This window comes from Eurosta solidaginis, chromosome 1 (assembly GCF_040869045.1).
Source record: "Eurosta solidaginis isolate ZX-2024a chromosome 1, ASM4086904v1, whole genome shotgun sequence".
Taxonomy (NCBI): domain Eukaryota; kingdom Metazoa; phylum Arthropoda; class Insecta; order Diptera; family Tephritidae; genus Eurosta; species Eurosta solidaginis.
In genome coordinates, this window is record NC_090319.1 from 11,271,479 (window position 1) to 11,292,965 (window position 21,487).

Below are 21,487 nucleotides of genomic sequence, written 5' to 3' on the forward strand. Positions count from 1 at the left end.
CTGGTTTGTGTGATGCATTATTGTTGTAGCAACAGAATGGAGACACAAATACATGTGTTTAAAATATGCTTCTGGTTTGACTCTTTAAATGTTTCATACCAATTTTTGGGGTCCTAGCATAGTCAAAATAACGCAGCCGTGGAGCTAGCCTTGGTTGGTACAACAATATTCTTAATAATTTTTGTTGGTGACGTCATTTTCCTCAGGATTTGAACTTCTTATCGTCGGTGCAAAAGGCCTAAACCAACACCTGGTCGTTAGGAAATAATGGAGAATGGAGGTTTGTTGGTACGTTAAGCTGCATGTTGAGGTGTGTCAGCTTAACAGAATTCACTCCCTGCTCTCCACAAATATTTGCTCTCTACAAATTTGCTGCTTTTTTATCATTCACTCTTATTGTATTTCACATTCAAGTTTGTGCCTGGTTTTACCAGTTTTTAACTGAAGATATATCTGTAAATCTTCAATAACATTGAGAGCAACAGTGGGAGTCACTTTCCACATCTTAAAACGTTCATAAAATCGAAAATATTTGCAGTCCCTATTTCTGATAATCTACCAAGGTTTTACAAAAAAGTGTTTTGCGACGAATCTTAGACTTCAGTTTCAGCTTGATCTGTGCACTTACACAAAAAGTAGACAGGAGTCTCTTTGGCAGTTACGTTTTTACAACTTTTTTAGATGCCTTATGTGAAATACTCATCTTTTTCGCATCCGTAACTAAAGCCAAGGACTGGTGCCCATTATAAGTTTATTTATGTAGGTCCTAGATCTAATTAGTAAACTTTTCCTGATGTAGGTCTTGAAATTGCACACCTCGTGGTGCTCTTCCACTTTTGCTAAGTTTTATTCACGTAAAAATTTCGAGTTTCTTCTCTGCTGGAACTCAGTTCTGCCCTCATTTCCCTCCGCTAGGCATCTACCTTCCAGCTCATCAGCCATCCCATTTACTTCGATTCAACTTTGACCTTGAATCCAGATAATGAATATTTCTAGAGTGCCCGTTAACGCAACCACCAGTTACTTGCATGCACCCACTAGCTTTGAGCTATTTATATTTCTGCTTGACCGTCAGAAAACGTACCTATGTAATCTTTCCAATTATATTCCGGACCTCGAAAGATTTGCAGGCCATCGAATTGCCAAAGCTTCCGCTTTAAGCAGACAACAATATGATTGCAGTTTGAATGATGTAGAAATTTCCATAGAATGTGCATAGATTCCGCTCCACACTCCTGAGTCCGTCCAGGAGCCATCAGTGTAACTGTACCCCTCAACCAATAAGTGCTGCCCGTAAACCGCAGTTTGTGGGGATAATAATCTCTTTCGCCAATTAAAGTTACCCCAAAATTAAATTAAACATACTGATATGCGTCCATATTCCCTATGTCTCAGTGCAATTTGTGCCGACATAAAAAGGCAGGTGGTTTTTACTTCTTCGTGAAGAGTAGTAGATCCGGATACAGCCAAATTCCGCATCCCTGTGTAGACCTCGTTTGTTTTTCCGACATATTTTATGATTTCACTCATCACGGAAGGAAAATGTCCCGCAATCAGTATCCCCACATTGCTAGGGTATCATTTATAGTAACGAGATTTAGCAGCACCGCATCTTGTGATGTGCATCTACATGTCTCTGCTAACTAGCTACATGTCTGTCCTCCTAGCACAGGTGATATCTCGCTGTTAGGAAGAAGGCACGTGATCCAATTCCTTATTGGTTCTTCCACCCCTGCCTTATCGAGGGCTGATTCTATCGCGTCAGCTTTAACTTTGTTTCCCCCTCAAGTGCGAAATAGGGAAATCTCGTCAAGAAATTCCCTGATGTATACATCAAATAAGCAAAGATTTTTGGCCACCCCTGACGGAGTGACGGATGCCAGAGTATGGCTGTAACAAATACTGGCAATGCACATTCCTTTTCCAACGATTTTTGAGTCTTCTTCAGAATGAGTTTTCATGCAGAAAATATCATCTGCCCAAGCGAGTTTATCTTCTGCACAAAAATGTCTCTACGCTCTCGAAAGGCGCCTATTGGGAGGCATTCGTTGAATAAGCTCCTGAGATTCGACTTTGGGTCGCCAGAAATAACTACAAAATGTTACCCTAAAAAAAAAAGCCTGATTGGCGTACAGAGTCAGCTCTTGGTAAGATTTTGATTATTTCTTCTAAATAATTTCGGAACGAGTCTGAATACATTCGCCCAGGTTCTATAATTCGCTTAAGGAAAGGGGTTTAGATTATGTCCGCGGCTTGGTCTTACCCGTCGTAAAAGGCAACTTTAAGGGGCGATTTATGTATAACGCAATGAGTCATTTTTTCACGTGTGAACTTTGGATCCTATCATATAAGGGCTTTCGTTCACTTCAGTGAATGCCTTTATGAAATTTTTGATATTATATAGTGGTGATTGCGATGCAAAATGTCACGGCGTCATACATAATCTGGTCCTAAGACTATGGCTCATTCAATTCATGAGTGGTGTATCAGTCGCAAAGGAGCAATGTGAACACGTACATCACTTGCACGACCTTATCACGGCCGTTATTAAAAACTGTACTCGTGGGGAACAGGGAAAGCGGGTGTGATCTGTTTATAGTGTACCATAAATACATCCTGGCGGCCGCCGTGGTGAGATGGTAGCGTGCCCTACTACCACATCGAAGATCATGGGCAAAGCAACATCATTTATAAACAAGTTTTTTCAATTAGAAGAAAACTTTTCTAAACGGAATCGCCCCTCGGCAGTGTTTGGTATGCTCTCAGTGAAATTCATCTGCCTCGCAGATGCCGTTCGAAGGTTGGCATAAAACAAGTAGGTCCCACCCCGCCAATTCGTAGGAAAAATTAAAAGGAGTACGACGCAAATAGGAAGAGAAGCTTGGCCTAAAATCTCTTCTTAGGTTATGGCGCCTTAAATTTATTTTTTATTTTATAGGTAGTTGTATACGGGTTCCAAATCCTGCCTTGGTCTACACCACATAGTACGCGTAACACGGGACTGTGGTTTCAACTCGCATGCGAGGGGGTTAAATTTTGTATAAGTCGACAATAAAGCATACTCAATGGAGCTATGCAGTCTCTTTTCCGCTGAAGTTGAAAATAGAGCATACTTTTAGGAGTAGAGCGTTCTCTTCGTTCGAAAGTTGAAAAACAAGTTTTCTCTTGGTTCATCTACAAGGGCTAAACGGCCTATTTACCTATTCTAATCTAAACATAAATTGTTCAATGATTCTTTTGCGGAAATACAAAGAAAAGGTTGATCACATTCCTTAATTGTAACCCTTTTGGTTATAACTGACCTATATCGGCTAGTCAGATGGCTATCGTTTGTGGATATAAGAGTTATAAGAGTGGATTTATACTCCCTCTTCTTTTTGGAATATTTAAAGCTGCGTTAGGCTTCTCCGAATCGGATGTGTGTTGAATACGATTTGTAGATGAGCTTTTCAGTGGTATTCTCGGGCGGGCATTTCATACAATCCAATAGAAAAGGTTGTAATCACATCCCTTTATTGTGATGCGGTAATCTGGTTTGGCACCGTGAGGTTCAGCCTTGCATGGCAGGTGCTCACATTAAATATGTACATTATGTTCGGGAAATTTTTCTAAAACGGTTGCGACTTTTAGGAGGCTTCACCGGCGATTTTTAAATGTTCTCAGCAAACATTTTCTGCAGATTTATATTTATTGAAGACATAGTCCTAACAAATAAATGTCTTTCTTCAGAATCTAAATTATTTACCACTAACTTAATGATTTGAAAATAGATAATAAAATTTAAATACTGTAGAACCGCGAAAAAGTTAACTCTCGAGAAAGTTAATCGCTCGGCTAAGTTGACCGAGTTTGAGCGTCCACGTAGCGCTCTAAAAAGTTAATTATTGGTTAAGTTTTCTGAGGTTTTTTTTTTAATTCAAAAGTTTGTTTGGCAATAAAAACAAGTGCGGGTATTCCCTTATTTCTGTGTTATTGTCAAAGGTGGGTGGTGTTGACGACATTGAAAATTGAAACGACGTTCGAATTACGGAAAATGACGAAGATTGCAATATTTCCGATAATGATAACGAAGAATCAGCTATCGAGCAAGATATTCAACAACAGAAAGTGAGTTTTTCGGAAGCAGTTGGATGCACCAATACCTTCATATAGTTGTATGAGAACAATAATGATACAAATCAGATCTTATTAATATGTGGGCGAAAATTGTCAAAAGCTATTACACAAAAGAAGAAGAAAACAAATCTCGGCTGCTTCTTTAAACCAGCTCTTACAAATTAATAAGTACATATCGACGTGCCATACCAAAAGTAACACTTACAAAATTTTTTACATAGGATTTCTTTGTTAAAATATTTTAAAGTGTAACTTTTCATATGGCACGTCGATATTTACAATGTGAATAAATTAATATGTATGTATGTTCTGTGAACTTGAAATCAGCCAGTACAAATTAAATAATTTTATGCTCTGTAATGATTAAAACTAAGTCATTTAAATAAATCCAATGTGGTATATCCCAAAAAATTTGTTTATTACTGCATTTTTTCAAATTTGAAAACCGCTTGGAAAAGTTAATATTTCGGAAAACTAAAATACCCTTGGGACATTTGGGTTAACTTTTTCGCGATTCTATTGTATATAAAATTAAAATATACATATGAAAAGCTTAGCAAGTTTGTTTCTTAAGTCTTTCGTTCACATATATACAAAGAATTCTTTGGGATTATGAAAAATCATAGGAAACTTTTTTAACTTGCAATAACTTAACTAACATTTATTTAACAACAATGTAAGCAACTGATCGAACATGTTCGTAGCACTCAAATATTTTTCTCTTGACTTTAACAGCATCAACATTCACTTCTGCAAGACAGTTTCGTTTTACCTGTGTGTGAGCGCGTAGTTGTTGAGCGGTCCGAACCTGGTGCGACAAGAAACAATGGTTTACAAATTTGTTAACAATAGTGTAACGAGTATGTGTATGTGTGTGTGAATACAACCTGCAAAAAAAAGTGGAAAAATATTTTGCTACGAAGTGATTGCGTGTTGCGCTGTAAATTCGTAAAAAAAAATGATGTTTAAAATGCAAAAATCAAAATAATTATACACTACAACAAGAATAAACAAAATATTTTAAGCAAATGTAAGTGGTAATACTTAAAAAATGCACGAAATATGAATTAGCTTGCAACAATAAAGAAAAAGTAGTAGTACAAAAAGTAAAAGAGAAAAAATTATGTACGTAAGTGCCAAAGGCAATGGAAGAATAATGTATAGAGGAGAACCAAAGATAAAAGCATAGACTGCGATGGAAGTAGCAACAAAACGAATAACAGCAAATACATCGCACGATCGCACGAAGTCAATAATGTGAAGTGATTGTTATGCATGTATGCAATGTAGTGCGTATGTATGTGTGTGATTGTGGATTATAAATATTAAGCTGTGAATGTGTATGTTATTTTTTTTTCCAGTTATTGTGTTTGCGCATATTTTACTTTGGTCTACTGCGGCGACTGCGTGGAGAAAATATTCAAATGAGAACAAAGTTGTTGTAACCACACAATTACAACAACAAAAACACAAGGTGTGCTACAACAAGATATATAATTTGTGAAGTGAATTTTAAAGTCCTAACTTGAAATGTATACTAACAAATTTTTCCTTTCAATATATTTCAAGATAAAAAAGTGCATATCGCTACACAAAAATTTACGAAAGTTGCATTTTTATAGAAAATATAGCCTAAGAAAACCAGTTACGTGTTAAAATGTATTGACACCATTTACGCTGATATATATATGAGTAAATAAAGGTACATAAATGTATCTTTGCATTTTTCGATTAATTTTTAAGTTTTTTAAAATTTTATTTTATTAGTTTTATAAAATATCTCATGCAACAGATTTAAAAAAAAAAAATAATTAATTTCTTTATATCAGTGTTTCAAATCAATAGAAATACATAGCGCGCTTCTGTATCAGCAGTGTAAAATATCAAACAACTCAAGCCTGCTGCATTTTTATGGCTTCTGTGTAGAAGCTATCACCAATAGAGCAATGGAGGAATTTTTCAAAAAAGTTTTTTTTATTTTTGTGTTGTGTCACATAAAATAGAATGTTCTAGAGTAGTTCCTCGAACGAAATAGTTTACCTTCGTAGACATCGTTTAACAATATCCAGTCTGGGACCTTCGAAAGGGTTGTGATGGAACCACAATATGGTGAAAAAGTCTATTGAATCATGCGTACTGGATGTCTAATCTAGCAAAAGGGAACTAATTATTCCTTCAATGACATATACATTGTTAGTCGCGCGCTTTTTCGCACCTGTTCCCATTTTCATACAAAAAAAATTATACAGACGATTTAAGCCCTACGTCTGTTAAATTTTTATACATCGAAATTTCTGTCCCTACCAGATGAAGTAAACATTGTTTGCCATGCAGACAGCTGCCCTATAATGCTGACGAGCCTAAACTTTTCAAGGTATGCCCTTAAATAAACTGATAATTTATTCCGGAACTATTTTTAATCAATTTGAATCCATTTTATTCCAAGTCTGAGGCATTTTGGAACGGTTTCGTGGTCATTCAATTCAGGCTTGTTTTGGTACTGTTTCAGTATAGTTTCGGAGTCATTGTAGCACTATTTGGGAATCATTTCGGTATTTTTTTTTAGAACCGAATGTGATTATTTCCTTACTCGTTATCGATATCGTATCGATTTGCTAAATTGATTTGTTATCGAAAAAATTTCAAATTATTATTGAAAAATTTCATTTTGTTATAGAAAAATTATCGATTTAGATTTGGTAACCAAAAGTTATAAACATCGATTTGTTATCGAAATAATATACATTTTTATCGTGAAGTTATCGATTTTTTTCGATAATAAATTGATATTGTTTCAATAATACGTCGATATTTTTTTCGATAAGATAACTTCTCCATAACAAATCGAAATGAATAAACCGATAACGCGTCGATAATTTACCAATAAATCAATAACAAGCAGCCACTTACCCGAAATCATCTCGAAAAGCCTCCGAAATGATATTAAACAATCTCATAACAGTCTCAAAGTAGTGTCGATATAATCCCGGAAGATTTGCGAAATTATCCCGAAATGGTTTCTAACTCGTTTCAAAATTATCTTCAAGTAATATCTAAACCAATTCCGGAAAAATCCAAAATAATCCCGAAATCATCTCATAATAGTTCCGGACTGATTCCAATATTACCACAAAAACGTCTCGAAATTTTCCCCGAACAGTCCAGCAATGATTTCAAAATGATTCTGGAAACAGTCTCAGCATAACCGAAAAAATATACTATAGGAACGTATAATGATTTTTCTGGTTTTAATTTTGAGGAACATCATTTATTTTAAATCCCTAACAATAATATAATATCAAGTTTAAAATATGTCAATTCTAACAGATAAGATGAGTGATTTACCATTCCCGAAACATGTTTTGGTCGCAAAATAACAGTTTTAAAAAACTTTATGCATGTTACTAGGGGATATATCGCCCTGTGTTACCTTCACCCTGCTCCGTTGCGGTGTGTTATGATCGCCTCCTTATGATCGTTGCATGCGTCATCTGAGTCCACAATACAGACAGCTCGGATCTTCAACCTTACTCATTATGTAGAGATATTTCCGGCGGCCACTGTGGTGTGATGGTAGCGTGCTCCGCCTACCATACCGGATGCTCTGGGTTCAAACCCCGGGCAAAGCAACATCAAAAATTTTAGAAATAAGGTTTTTCAATTAGAAGAAAATTTTTCTAAGCGGGGTCGCCCCTCGGCCGTGTTTGGCAAGCGCTCCGGTTGTATTTATGCCATGAAAAGCTCTCAGTGAAAACTCATCTGCCTTGCAGATGCCGTTCGGAGTCGGCATAAAAGCATGTAGGTCCCGTCCGGCCAATTTGTAGGGAAAATCAAGAGGAGCACGACGCAAATTGGAAGAGAAGCTCGGCCTTAGATCTCTTCGGAGGTTATCGCGCCTTGCATTTATTTTATTTATTTTTATTAATTTCCGGAAGGAGCCGTGCCCAGTGAAAAACTTCATCAGGTAGGAATCGACTTCACCATGTGGCCGCTACAAAAATTGCGGCAGCTTGGGAATCAGTTATATATATATATATATCGCTTATTTCATTCATCCACGGCCCTTTTAAAAATCTTTTATATAAAAGGGGGCGTGGTTCTTAGGCGATTTCTGTAATTTTTCTTCGAAGCATTCTTTACGATAAAGGCAACCTCTCTGTCGAATTTTGTTATGATAGGTTTAACGGCTTTTGAGATATGATTAATAATATTTGTAAACTTGATTTTATCACAGGTCGACGGTGCCACGCCCATATTCAACAAGTTTTTCAAATTTTATCAAGAGTCTCAATATCAGTTCAACCATCAAATTTCAACATTCTTGGTGTATTATTTACTTAATAATCAGGTTCTTTGTGTTTTCCAACATACTAAATGTATAAAAAGTGGGCGTGGTTATCATCCGATTTCGCTCACTTCAAATAGCAATGAGAGATAAATGCCAAGAAATACATGTACCAAACTTCAAAAGATATCTCAATATTTACTCAAGTCATTGTGTGCATCAATTCCTTTTTTCATGCTGAGCATTTAGATATATGGAAGTCTATATTTATCTCGATTCATTTATGCCGCAACGATCAACCGTTATGTTACCAAAGTTAATGTACTCTGTGTGCAAAGCGCACCGCTACCACGTCAGTAGTGGCAGTCAAATTTAGTTAAATACTATAAAGTTATTGCAAACTTTTTTAAGGTTAAACCTTAAGCAAAAGTGGGCGTGGTCTTTAACCGATTTTGGTTCCAGATAAAACCCGTATTGCTCAAGTTATCGTGTTAATAAAATTTTTTTGTAATCTTGTTTTTTTTTCGATACTGACGATTTTGACATATCTATCTATAGCCTATATCTATCTCGATTCCTTTATACCTGTACAACCAACCGTTATCCAATCAAAGTTAACATACTCTGTTGCAAAGCGCGCCGAGTATAAAAATATCGCAGCTTATATTAAGTTTCATAAATTTTATATTGCTAACATACGCATAAGCAGCAATATGTTATGTTCGACTTTATTTGAAATTCAAAATTTTTCACTCATGCATACAGCGCTAGAAAACTATCGCCACTTTATGCTTCAAAAAATAATTCAAGCAGCCACTAATTCGATGATATATTATAGCACTGCTTAGTTTACTGAAATAAATTCATTCAACCAAACAACAGTATAAAACAACAACACTGTGAATATATTAAAAATGTGTTTATGTTTTATAAATTTGTATTGTATGAAGTTTTTTGTAAGTGCGGCCATGTTGTTGGTTGTAAATTATCCGCCAACGCTTGTAAAAGTCAAAGTTGAAATTTGAAATGTTTTTTTACTCGTGTTTGTTTGTGTACTTGCGGTGATTTGTGATTGTTTTAGCACTTACTGTTGTTCGTCCATTTGTTGGGCGATTTGTAGTGAATAGTTTGTTGTATGTACCTGACGATAAAACGTTGATTGCTGCAATAAAATTCCCCTATTATTTATAGCTTAAGACGATAACCTAATAGGGAAAAGCAATTCGATTTGCAAATCTAACAGTGACTGCTTCCTAGCAAAAAAAAACAAACAAAAAACAAAAAATAACCATCTCTAAGGAAAAACGTGCATTGAATGATAAGAAGTGAAGCAAAGGTCTAAGTTCGTGTGTAAAATTAATATATACCCAGTTGTTAACATTGAAGTAATACTGTTCTGAGATAAAAAAAGCATTAAGAGGGAAAAGATATGTGGACTAGAGCGTATCACGGTGCATTAAAAAATATTTTTAAAAAATTCGAATCCCTTTAAAAACAATAAATTTGGAGTTTACCTTCTCATTCCCGCTACAGAAGGCTGCAAATAATTTTTCTACACCATACTTGACATTTTTCTTTTTCTTTTATTTTCCTCTTGCATTACAAGCGTAAAATTTCCAGGGCGAAGAGAACCTCATGGAAAACTTTCCATACGGACATAGAGTGCTCCAGCGAAACAGCACGGTTGAAAAAAGTCATAGCAAGGGGAAATATAGTCCAGGGACTAATAAAGAAAGATAACGGGGAATGGTCACGTAATAGTGAGGAACCCCTTGAGGTGCTTTCCCATCGTGAGACGGTTTAGAAGAGCCAGCAGACGTCACTCAAACTTCGATCACGGAGCGGGCAGTACCAGGCTTGGTGACCGATATCAAGATCGAATGGGCAGTGAAGACGTTTTCTAAGTTTAAAGCGCAGGGCCCAGATGGTATACTCCCGGCCATGCTACAAGTTTCAAGTAGGGCGGTCGTGGAATGGCTTAAAATAATATTGGATGGGCGCATAAGGTTGAATCATGTACCACGCTCTTGGAGAACTGTTCGTGTAGCTTTCCTACCAAAGGCGGGAAAGATCGGTCACGTGTATGCCAAAGATTATAGACCCATTAGCTTAACATCATTTCTGCTCAAAACCTTTGAGAGGCTGATAGATGTGTACATAAAGTCCAACGTGGATGAAAAGCTGCTCTCCACAACACAGCATGCACACACTAAAGGCAAGTTGGTAGACACCGCATTGCATAGGGTGGTAATAAGCATAGAGAAATCCCTGGAATATAAGCAATATGTTCTTGGAGTCTTCTTGGACACTGCCGGGGCTTTCAATAATGTTTCTAAATGGGCGACTATGGATGGTCTTAATTACATTAAAGTACATCCAGGCTTAACCAGATGGATCGGCTGCATGTTAAATTGCAGGAAGATTATATCACAATGGGGATTGTACGAGGCCACGAAAACAGTTGACAGAGGCACGCCGCAGGGAGGGGTGCTATCACCTCTGCTATGGGCGCTGGTCATCAACCAACTGCTCAGGCGATTCGATGAGGGACCCGTAAAACTTAAGGCTTACGCAGATGACATTTCAATTGTCATAAGTGGAAAGTGCCTTCCAAGGATTAGTTCTTTGATGGATCGGGTGCTTCGGGATATTCATACCAAGCCATCTAGTGTCGGGTTGAAAGTCAATGCGGAGAAGACGGATATGGTCTTGTTTAAAAAGAGGTACAAGGCCCAAATTGGACCAGACCTTAATTAGGAGGGGTGACCTTACAGGAGAAACCTTGCACAAAATACCTAGGAATCATCCTAGACAGTAAGCTCTCATGGAAGCTCAACTTGGAGGGGAGGGTGAAGAAGGCTTCAACGGCACTTTATGCATGTAAAAGAATGCTGGGGTGTACATGTGGCTTATCGCTCTCTCTTCTCTTTGGATTTTTACAGCGATTTTAAGCCCTATTCAATACTATGGAGTTCTTGTTTGGTGGAAAGCCACACAAAAAACAACATACCTCAAAAAATTAGAGGGCGTATGCAGACAATCGATGCTTAGCATTGCGGGAGTCCTAAAAAGAACCCCGACGGCTGCACTGTATGCCATTCTGCACATTCCGCCTGTAGACCTGGTAGCAAAGAACATAGCATTAATAACTGCAACCAGGCTCGGTGCCTCGGGGCAGCTTGAGCGCCGGCCATATGGCCATAGTAGTATAGCGTCATCAAACACAAGACGAACTTACTACCTGATTCATTATCTGCGCTTCGAGGGAGATCTTAAGGCCACAATAGAGGTGGACGGTTGGCACAAGCGTGCGCAAATGGCGGACGAGGCGATACATGTGTACACAGATGGTTCCAAAGTAGTGGAAGGAGTATGGTCTGCGGTATACCGTAACAAAAGCAGTATACACCTGGAAGAGAATAGCTTAAGCTGCAACCGTGTTAACTTTTATATAGACAGTCAAGCAGCAATTAAAGCAATAATCTCGCATAGCACAGCATCTAAATGCGAGTTAGAGTGCAAATAGTCTCTGAAGAGAATCGGGACAGGGAGAAGCATACATCTATATTGGGTCCCAGGGCATATGGGAATATGTGGGAATGAAAAAGCGGATGAACTAGCTAAAAAGAGCGCATCCCTTGAAGCTAGCTCCATAGACGTCCCAATTAGACTGGGCGAGATTAAGCGAAGGCGAGAGGTGCACATGATCGACCAAGCGGGAAAGGCGTTGGTTCAAGCGCGGGGCTGTAAAGTGTCGAAGATTATGTGTAGGTCTTACAACCTTAGACTAACAAAGTTGCTTCTATCATTAAAAAAAAGGGGACTGTAAACTCATGACGGGTATTCTGCCTGAACGCTACCTTCTGGCGTCACATGCCTTTAAATTAGGCTTGGTCAGTGATAGCAGATGTAGGAAGTGCGGCCTGGAGGACGAAACGATCGCGCACGTTTTGTGCTCATGCCATGTACTTACCAGGCTAAGAATTCAGTTATTAGAAGTGATACAGCTGTCAGATCTAGAAGCAGCAAGTGGGTTACGTCCTAGGAAGCTTTTAGTATTTGCCAAGAGAACGGAGTTATTTTATAACATAGGTCCTGGTTTTTGATAGGGGTTTTCAGTTTGGTTGTTAAAACAAACTTCTGGTAACACTACGGACTCAATCAGTCTATGTGAGGTCCTCAGGGACCGGCCAGTTCAACCTAACCTAACATTCCTCTTGCGTTGCTGTTTCATTCCGTATTCCATTTCGCTTTACTTTTGTTTTAGTTTCGTTCCGCCACTATGTGGTAAGGTATTCTTTCGGTTTAGTGCCGATTCAATTTTATTTCCATTTCATTTATATTTAAATTTTGTTACAATCTTGTTTCGTATATACTGCGTTCACTTTTCTGCAATACTTTCGTTTCGTTCTCATTTTTGTACTTTATTTTGCTTTCGTCCCGTTAAGCTTATAATCGCTCCATTTTTATTAAATTTCTTATTTTCGTGTCAGTGAAATTTATTGGATTTTATGTCTATAGCAGTGTAGCAGCCGTCAAATATCGGGCAAACGAAACATATGGTCCCGTGCCTTAGTTTCGAAAGTGATCTTGGGGCCAAAATTAAGCCGGGTACGAAAGTTGACTGTGTCGATCCAGAAATAACTAGATGCTACAGGTTACCAGATTGTTGCAGCGTCTTTCAGGCGGAAATTAGAGCCGTGAAGAAAGCAGAAGAAACTGTGGGGAAAGCGTGCTTAAGCTGCCGTCGCCACAATATATGCAAATATTGATAGTCAGGCGGCGATTAAGGCAATAATCTTACACTGTGCTTCATTAAGAAGTGCTCTGGAGTACAAGGAGGCACTGGAAAAACTTCGCTCATGCCGGCTCATAGCAACACTTTGAAAATGGACCTCTTAAGGCTCACGATAGGCATACTAACTGGGCACTGCTTTCTAGAGTCACATGCTTATTAGTTAAGCCTCATCAGTAACAGCAGATGTAGGAAATGCGAGCTGCAGGAAGAAATGGTTGAGCACATTCTGTGTTCGTGTCCTGCGCTCGCCAGGTCAGGGATCCAGTTATTGGGGACCGCAGAGTTGCCAGATCTCGAGGCAGTAATTAAGCTAGGTACTAAAAAACTTCTAGTATTCGCCAAGTGGGCGGACTTATTCTATAACATAAGTCCTGGTACCTGATTGGGGTTCTTCCGTTTGGTCGTCTAACAAATGCTGGTAACAATATGGATACATTCAGTCTAAGTGAGGTCTTTATTGTTCGGCCGGTTCAACTTCACCTTATTCATTCTTCTTTATTGGTCGCCCCTCGGCAGTGTTTGGCAAGCGCTCCGAGTGTATTTCTGCCATGAAAAGCTCTCAGTGAAAACTCATCTGCCTTGCAGATGCCGTTCGGAGTCAGCATAAGATATTTAGGTCCTGTCCGGCCAATTTGTAAGGAAAATCAAGAGGAGCACGACGCAAATTGGAAGAGAAGCTCGGCCTTAGATCTCTTCAGAGGTTATCGCGCCTTATGTTTATTTCTTTTTTTTTATTGTTTTGCTGTTCGTTTATTTTTCTTTCAAATTTTGTTGCTTTTGAAGCAATGATGAAAAAGCAAATCTGTAGCCAATATCAATAATAGAACAAGAATGAAATCCACACTCATAGTTACTTCTATAAAAATAAATTGTATGTTGCTTCTGCTTTACCTACCTTATTCGCCGAATATTGCACATTTGAAAATTAACGTTTGTGCATATTTTTTGGTCAATAAATACCTTGCAAAAATCATGCGACCAATCCCTAAAAAGAGTGGTCGCCGATTGATCTCTTTTGTATACATTCGGGCATAATTTATATCCTCTGCCGCGTTCTAAGAAACCTTAAAAAAAAAACAACAAAACGAGTAAAATAAAAAAATATTTGAGGAAAATGCGGAGCCCTATACCGAACCTAAATGACTAGAACCATATGTTCTATTATCGTCGATCCATATCTTTTGGAATGAGTTGGCAACTAAATAATTTTTTACTTATTATTATTGCATTTAAAATGTACAATTATGAAAACTAACACTTTTTGATATGAAAAGGGGTTAGTCTTCATTCGTTTCCATATTGCTACAAAGGAAATTGGTCCAATCTTACGTACCCATTTGGCGTACAATTAATCTCTTCATAGGACATGCTAAAACAAAATGGAACAGTTTAATGCATACAAAGAGATCAAAACTGTAATTAATGGCATACTCCATTGCGCCTCATCCCGGATCCATGCTAGACTAATCGCATTTTTTGCAGGGTAGCTCTACTTCTGTTTACTCATTTGTGTAGTTTTAGTTATTCAATTATGTTTCACCCTACACAGCAACACGCCAGAAAATTTGGTCACCGCTAATTTCTAATTGGAAATTTGAACATTTTATGCCTTCTTACATATATCCTAATTGATACAAACAGTTATTGTTATTGTTGTTCTTGCATAGAGTTTTGCTATTATACATATGCGTATATTATATTTTGTTACTTTCGTTGTTGTCATTGTTTTAGTATAGCAGTTATTTTTTTTTTGTGATCGTGGTTCCTTTTTTGTCGTTCTTGTTTTTATTATAACAATTTACTACGTAACTTTGACGACTTTTGGATCAACCCCAAAATGGCTCAACCACAACCACAACCGCTTGGAACGTATTTTTCGTTTACGGAAATGTGTGCAACAGTCGAAACGAAAGAAAAAAATTCGATAGTAGCGCTCCCTAATTTAAACAAATACATTTTATAGAAACAGACCAATTCTTTTCTTTTTTTCTTTAAATTGGTATGTTATTTTTTGTTGCTTTTTGATAATTTTTGGTAATTCAAATATTTTTTAAATATTTCTGTTTTGTACTTTTATGCTTTTTAAATTTTTGTTTTCAGCTTGTTTTAATTTTTGTTTTTTTTTTTTTAATTTAATTTTTTAAGTTTTTTACAAATTTTTTTTTAACTTGTGCTGTTATGGTTTTTATCTTAATGTGATCTTTTGATCATTTTTTTTTTTTACATTATTGTAGTTTTTTTATTACTTTCTAAATTTTTTTCTAATTTCATAGTTATTTATTTCGTCTTATTTATTTCTATTTTTTTATTTAAATTTTTTTTATTTCTTTTTTTTTATTTTATAATTTTATTAATAGCAATAAATACTGCCAATTTTTATGCATTTTTGTTTTTAAACTTTTTAAATCCCTGTATTTATCTTAATAATATTAAAAATAATCAGGAAAAAGCAGAAAGTATGCATTTTTTGTATTTTCTGATCATTTTAAACTGTTGTTGTTCTTATTTATATTTTTTGGTTAAGTGTTCCTTTTTATGTTTTGTTCAGTTTGGTTTTTAATTTTTTTTTTTTTTGTCTAATTTTTTATTTATATTTTTAGCTTTTTTGATTTTGTTAAACTGCTTACTTTCAAGTTTTTTTGGCTATTCTTAGTTTTTCAATTTTTTAAAATTATAAGTTTTCTGTGATTACACTGGTTTACAGCCGAAATGCACCAGAGACGTCATTATAAAACTCCTATGTAAAATCACCCACTGATTTCGAAAATGAAGGTTATTTTTAATACTATGGTAATGTTTTTGAGATATTTACGAATAACGGTTTAAAAAAAAATAAAAATTGGGTCCACTTAATCATATATATCTCAAAAACGAATTGAGCAATTCCAAAACGGGTTGAACCTTTTAAAAGGTAAAAAAATTTTCTATAAACTGCGTATACAACACTTTTTGCTGGGCCTTCAAATTCAAAGATAACGTACAATCATTACGGATTTTTTGCATTTTTTTGTAAAAATATAAAAAAATTTGTACTTTGCGTGGAAGGATCTCGAAAACTTTTTACTTTTTTGCAGATTAGTATTTTTCCCTCTAAACTCCGTTTTATTGCAAAAAATTAAGCTTTCATTCAACAAAATCGATGGACTAATACAAAAGTTATAAGCATTCATGTAAATATTCCCATTTAATACTTAAGTACCCTACTGGTACATATGTGTTAATATTGGCTAACTAACTGATATATGAATTGCTCAATTCGTTCTTGAGATATATATGATTAAGTGGACCCAATTTTTATTTTTTATTTTTTTAACCGTTATTCGTAAATATCTCAAAAACGTTACCATAGAATTAAAAATAACCTTGATTTTCGAAATAGGGGGTGATTTTACATAGAAATTTCATAATGGCGTCTCTGGTGCAGAAAAAAAATTGGAATTTGTGATTCAGTGTTATTATTGCAATATTTTTTTATTTTTTTTTTTTTATTTTGCCTTTGTTATTTTTAATTTTTATTTTGCCTTTGTTTTACTGATTTTTTGGTTTTTTATTTTAGTTTATTTTTATATTGTTATTATTGTTTATATTATTTTCGTTGTTTGTTTTTAATTTAAGACTTTTTTTTTATTATTTCCGTGTTTTTTTTTCTTGTTAGTTTGTCAAGTGCAAAATAAAAAACTAAAAAATATTAATTTTTTTCCAAGCGAAAATAAAACCCAAAAGTAATTACTAAAATATTATTTTTATAATAAAACATATAATTGTTGTTGCATTGGAGTTAAGCTTTATACATGGCAATCGGATTCTTAATTTATGTTTTTTATAGTAAAGTTCTGCATAAAATAGTATTAAGCTCTAGAGACAGGACTAGACTGTTTTACCAGTTGTTTTACTGAGGAAACTAATTCCAATATAACGCTTAATTAAAAAAAATTTTGCCTACCATTATTTTCTTGTAATGTCGACATCTCTTCTTTGCTTGACATTCGCCTAGCAAAAATTACAAAAAAAAAACTATAAAAAACTATAAATATATAAATGTCTCATACACATGCAACTCCATTGCCAACCATTACAAATCGCCTGCATATACATACATACTATGTATGTGTACCTGTAACTGTTTGTCTCCACTAAGCACTCGTAAAGAAGTGAAGTGGAATTCTTTTGGACTTTTACGTACGCTTTTAATTGCCTTTTTTCTCATTTTTGTGTGTACGCGTATCATTGGTATTTTACTGGTTGGCGGCGTCAACAGCGGCAGCAACTTATTGGAATGTTGTCGCTGCCAGTTATATTGCATTTTGCTTTGCTGTTGCTTTTCTGTTGCTAGTCATAAATAGAATGCTGCTGTTCGGTTCCTTACTTTTAGTTTTTCTTATTTTATTAATCGTTAACTTTTTCTACCCCACATTCTCATCGAATCTCGCGCTTTTAGCTCTACTTTTTTCATGTTGATTTTTTTTTTTTTGATAACCATCAAAACTATTCACTTCAATAAATAAACTTAGCGGTATATTGTTTTACAAAATTAAAATTTTTTACGTGTTAAATTGACTTTTAGGAAATCAATCCGCTGAAAATTTACGAAAACGATGAAAGGCACGAAGACAAAACAAAAATATAAATTGGCATGTGAAAAACAGACCGAAGCAAAGACATCTAACATTGCGAATCAAATTTTTGGATAGTACAAAAGCGAATTCATTTCAACCCGACACCAAGATCAACTTATTTTTTTCGCCATGGCTTAAACCAATTTTAAACAGAGGTTTAATTAATGCCTTTATTGAACTCACTCTTCCATACAGAATCAAAATTCTTAATTTTACCATTATTGCTAATTGAATGCCTAATGCGGCTCAAAATCTAGTCTGGTTTGTTTGGTATTTCAAGTTTTATTGTCAATATAAAATCAATGAAAATCAAAAATAAAGTATTGAAAAAAAAATAAAGGTAAAAACATAAAAAATGCAAAATTGTATTTATGCAGCAAAAACAATATGGATTTTTTAAAAATTGGCACAAACCTCTTAAGGTGCACAAAAAACTGAAAAAACGAAGGGAATTTGATTTACGACTCACACAATCACACTACTTGCCGCTTCAGTATTGAATTCTTACTCGTTCGTAGTCATGATTTGCGTAGTGCAAACAATTTTACTAACTTTTATTTTAAGTAGCTATCTTTGTAAAGCTGATTGTAAGATTTTTTTAAAGAAAGTTGCCACCCAATAGGTTCACTAGTGCCCGAAATTACTTTTTTCCGAAATTGAGGACTTTCATTTACTTATAACATATATACATTACATATTACCTCTTTTTATTTATTTTTATTTTTTTTTTTTTTTTTTTTTTTTTTTGAAAGACCAACTACACAACAATTATCAATCAGTTTTATCATATTTTTCTTTCAGATCTATCCAATTTAGGAGTGCAGTGGTATTTTGCCTAGAAAAAGTTATATCGATAAAATTGAAAAGTCAGCGCACGGAAAAAGTGGTTCGAGTAAAAATAGTGCTGTAAAAGCTCAGTTTCGAGAAATTTTAAAGTAACTCGCTAAATAGCTGTATCAGTAGGAAGAAGCACAGCGTCAACAACTATAATTTGATTTAGCCTCCTTTTATACAGTATGTAGATCAGGTAAGACATTGTAACTCGTAATATATTATATACAGGACTTTTAAAAATTAGTTATGTAGCAAATTTTCGAAGAATATTTGAACTAGCAAATAACTTAACCAAAACCACCACCACAAAACGGCGCCCCCCGTGGCCGAAAATCCTGTATTTTCTATAAGAAAAAAGTTTTTCTAAGATGGTACGTACCCCGTCAATGATTTGGCAAGCACTCCAAGTATATTTCGACCTTGAAAAGCTTCGCAGTGAAAAATCATCTGCCCTGTAGATGCAGTTCGGAGTGGACATTAAACAGGTACGTCTCGTTCCGCCAATTTGGAAGACAAATTAAAGGAGCACGACGCAAATTTGAAGAGAAGCTCGGCCAGAAATTTCTTCGGGGGTTATCGCGCTTTACTTTATTTTTAATACAAAAAAGAAAAAACTAACTATGTTCATATCCACTAATACATAAATAGTTTTGTTCACTGCAAACTGGAAAACAAAGCGGAAAAGATGGGCTTGATGTTGGACGAGAGCAAAATGAATTTCTGTCATCGAGCAAAGAGTCAGCGCGTTGCGCCTTGGTAACCACGCTACTGTTGGCAGTCATAATTTCGAAATAGCAAAAGAGTTTCTTTTATTGGTTAACACAAACAACAGCGTTAGCTCTGAATGTATAAGTGGGCAATTGAAAACTAAAGTCCTTTCTCGGCAGATGAAATCATGACCTACAATTCATTTGTCGTACCCGTCCTGCTATAATGTGCTGCAATATGGAACATGACAACATCATATGAAGCAGATCTGGGAGTGTTCGAGAGAAAAGTTGTCGAAAAATTTACGTACCCCTACGTGGTGACGAAGGCGAGTACCGAAAAAGATTTAATGATGAGCTGTACGAGCTTTACGCAGACATCAGCATAGTCTAGCGAATTAAAACACAACGGGTACGCTGGTTAGGCCATGTGATGCGAATGAATGATGATGCTCCAGCTAAGAAAGTATTTTTATCGGAAACCGCCTATGGCAGAAGAATAAGAGGGCGGCTCCCACTTCGCTTGAAGAACCAAGGGGAAAATGACTTAAATTCCCTTGGTGTGGCGCCAGTTAGCAGAACGAAATCTTCGCGTGATATTCTTATTAACTTATCGTTATATAATTTAATTTACAAATTCCAACTATTAATTTAGCTTCGTTACATCTTTAGTCGTCAAATGTAAGGTATAGAACTAGGGGTATTGAACGATTTAGGGTTGTTTTACGATTTGAGGATGCACTGATTGATTTATTCACAAGCTACTGTTGAACAGAGCTCTCGTATGTCTCGTGGTTGGCTAGTGATTGCCTGCGCATTAAGCTTGGCCGTCCTGGTCAGAAAAAAGCTCCTAGCACCCTGTGTAACATTTGGAAGGATTAGCCGGACATTATGACCAGTGTCACTGGAACTGTCTTTAAACCCTGCTCTAATAAATTTCATTAAATTTTTTTATTTATTAATGCTCTGAATGATTCTGGAAAGGAAGCTATCCCGGAAATCCAAAGTGCAAAAAGGGCTGAAAAAACTTTATTAGTCTTATACTGCGCAGAATTGCCATTGACAGGATCAGGCTTCCCCAGATGTACGTAAAGTCTGGAAGCTGGTAGGCTTCAACTTTCTTTTGGCAAGACAGATTGCTGTGAGCCAATAATTGTTCCCAATGCTATGTTCAAAATGCTCTATAGTGAAAGGGATTCGGAACTCATTTTAGGCATTTATTTGGCGAAACTTTTTTTGATACGTGCTCGAAAAGCTGTTCCGAGCTCTGGCAGTTGAGGAATTGATAAATTACTTCAAATACAAAATAAATTGCGGTATTGAGCTCAAAAGCGATCCGATGACCGTAGTCTTGCTTCCGATCGCTATGAACTATTTTGTAGTAACTGGAACCTGGTTCCTGGGGCATGGCATGGACCAATTCAAACGACCACTCGACCCGATATATTAGGATGCAGCGGTAGCATTGTCAAAACTGAAATTCTTTATTTTCTGAAAATTTCTCTAGAATTAGTCAAACCGTTCGCCTTGTAGCCCGCAATAACAAAATTGTATTTCTAACTCTTGTTTCATCGCAAATAAAGTTATCTAAATATCGCATAACGCAAGTGGTAGCAATTCTTTTGCAATGAATTTAGCGATCACAATTATATGAAACGAATAAAATATCAATTTCGGCGTGGGTGTGGAACCGCATTCTCTAGACTGAAACTAAAATTTGCACACACGCAGTTTGGTGAGAAAAAAATTTAAATTGAAATCTGCGCATAACTGAGGCATGAACTCACTTTTAAGCTACGGATTTGAGGCAATGCAACAAAATTTAAATTAGAAATTAGCAAAGGCAATACAAAAAAGAAAAATAAATGGCCGGCGTTGACAATGTCAATACAACACAATAAAAACCAACCCAAAACTGGCAAATCAAATAAACAAAGAGACAACGCAGCAGGCAGTCGGGTAGCTGGGAAGCCAATGAACCAAGCATCCAGCAGTTAACAATGAGCACCAAAGTTGATGTCATATTCATGACAATTTAATAAAAATATCGTGCCATTTGATCATACCAAGTGACAAATAGCAAACAAAAGTACTTATGCAAAAAACTTAAATAGTGGGGCTAATCCTACTT

General features: G+C 35.9%; 1 protein-coding gene across 7 annotated transcripts in view; it reads left to right on the forward strand.

Annotated features, from left to right (window-relative positions):
* The first annotated feature begins 4,905 nt into the window (after positions 1-4,905).
* The window catches only part of Fbxl7 (F-box and leucine-rich repeat protein 7), a 59,246-nt gene continuing 42,664 nt past the window's right edge, over positions 4,906-21,487 (forward strand). Inside the window, exons 1-3 of one of the 7 annotated variants that reach the window (XM_067779803.1) lie at positions 4,906-5,590; positions 5,686-5,818; positions 18,617-18,842. The gene's annotated coding sequence lies outside the window, so the exon portion shown is untranslated. Of the gene's footprint in view, positions 5,819-18,616; positions 18,843-21,487 lie in introns of all 7 variants that reach the window. The other 6 variants (XM_067779822.1, XM_067779832.1, XM_067779838.1 and 3 more) reach the window with 6 other exon arrangements.